The sequence below is a fragment of the Pinus tabuliformis genome, chromosome Q, assembly GCF_031772625.1.
Source record: "Pinus tabuliformis cultivar Carrire ecotype Pingquan chromosome Q, CPIR1, whole genome shotgun sequence".
NCBI lineage: Eukaryota > Viridiplantae > Streptophyta > Pinopsida > Pinales > Pinaceae > Pinus > Pinus tabuliformis.
In genome coordinates, this window is record NC_142296.1 from 642816859 (window position 1) to 642818897 (window position 2039).

The 2039-nt window shown below is 37.4% G+C and overlaps 1 long non-coding RNA gene across 1 annotated transcript; it reads left to right on the forward strand.

Annotated features, from left to right (window-relative positions):
• Positions 1–200: 200 nt before the first annotated feature.
• Positions 201–638, forward strand: LOC149221103 (uncharacterized). Its single transcript, XR_016248803.1, has 3 exons — positions 201–282; positions 365–431; positions 525–638. It is a non-coding gene; the product is annotated as an uncharacterized LOC149221103 (long non-coding RNA).
• Positions 639–2039: the final 1401 nt, after the last annotated feature.

Genomic DNA, 2039 nt, shown 5'->3' on the forward strand with positions numbered 1-2039 from the left:
ATCTGTCTCTTCAATGTTAAGTTGTAACATTAAAAGCATTTCTTCACCTTCCCCTTCATTCAGCTCGAGAGAATTATCATTTTTCCATCATCTTTAGTTGTTGTTATCAGGTAATGTGTCTAGTTACTTTTGCCTAATAACCATTTCAAGTGAGATGCTTTAATGATCTAATATTTTTCCCAAATAACTATTTGACCAGCTGCCAGGCTAGGATGGTGCAAAATCAATAATGGGGGGTGCTGGCATAGTACCTAGGATGGACAGATGTTCTCTGCTTGTCTGGTAGAGCTCTTATCCTACTCAACTAGAAGTTAACCATATAGACTTCAATGGAAAATAATATTTACTCTTTCCACTACTACAGGACACACAGACAAGTGGATGCAAGTGTCCTCCTGGATTTAGGGGAGATGGTGTTGATAAGTGTGAAGGTATGTTGAGGCAGATACCTCGCCAAGTGATGAAAACAAATTTTGTTAGTGCAATTACTAATTTTCTTTTTGTTTTAATAACTTGCAGCTCAGATATAAATGAATGCAAAGAAAAGGTAGCTTGCCAGTGCTCAGAGTGCAGTTGCAAAAATACATGGGGCAGCTATAATTGTAGCTGCAAAGGTGACCTTCTGTATATTAGAGACCATGATACAGTCATCTGCATCCTATGTTTAACAATCTATTCATATGACTGCTATGTTATTCAAGGTTTTATATTGATTAATTTGCATTTTTTTTAAGCTGAAGGTAAAGTAGGAAATAAAGTATAGCTTTCTAGTTAACCAGGGCTGAAGTACACTAGAATAATTTGGTCATGTATTTTTCCATCCATAGCAAAGCCCTCCCTAATTTTATATCATCTATGTCTCTTGTTTTGTCAATATTGGCTATCAGTTATTTTATTGTTACAAAAAGAATGAAAGAAGAAGTCTTGTTGTTTCTGCAAGCTCTGGTAGGGGTCGTACATCATCAGCAAATCGGAAGCTATGAATAATTATATGAAAAGAAGGCAATGACCATAATTTGGTCCTATATTTACCTGAAGGTAATCCTCATGCTGATCTGTGTATAAGCTAAATTGAAGAGGGGAGAGGGAACACCCCTGTTCTATTTCAGTGGTGCCAAAAATGCTTTTTGTGAACCCTCTCATTTTGTGATTTTGCACTGTGATTCTTGTAGAGTGACATGATGGCAATCTGAATCTTGTCTAGAGCCCCCAACCTAATGCAACCTATCAAATAAAAGTTACCTAGGCAAACACTATCCACCATGCAGACTCACCTAGTTTGGCTGCTTAGAGTTTCTAAACATCTGTAAATCTCTACTATACTGTACTATAAAATATAGCTATAATGTGCATTAGTGAATTATTGATCTAAATCTGTATCTAGCCCTGTTTGAATAAAATTTTAATTTGTTCTGCAGCTATTTCAATGCTGCAATGTATATCAATGTTCTAATCTTTGCTATTGGCGTGGCGGCCTGGATCGCAAATCAGCCAACTTGTTAACAGTGCCCTTCTTATATGTAATTACTAAATGAAATTAGAAATCCCATCCATTTCAATTGTCTTGCCCGATGAAGCTTGCTCTAAGAACGTGAGGCTCAAGGTGAAAAGGCTAAAGGTTGATTCCATCTGTTGGACTTCGCTTAAGGCAAAGGCATCTGTATTCTTTCAAAACATTCAAGTTGAAAGGCAAAGGCTAGAGTTGAAAGGCCAAAGGGTAAAGGCATCTGACTTCTGGTTCCTACCTGGCTAAAGGTGAGAGGTTATAGGCTTCATCTTCTGCTGATAGATTACAGGCTAGCATCTGTGTTACTTGGTGATTAAGGTAGAAGTTGACAGGCTCCTTCATGGGTCAAGGCTTAGAAGCTCAATTGAATCAGCATCTAGGTCGGTTCTCAATGCAGGGACTTGCTGCCTCGCAGCCTCCCTTGTTTTATTTAATATTTTAATTTCTTATAGCATTTCTTCCCAAATCCTAAAAACTATATCAACTAAGGAATTGATACATAAAACATGGTTTCCCATTTGCATAAGGAAAG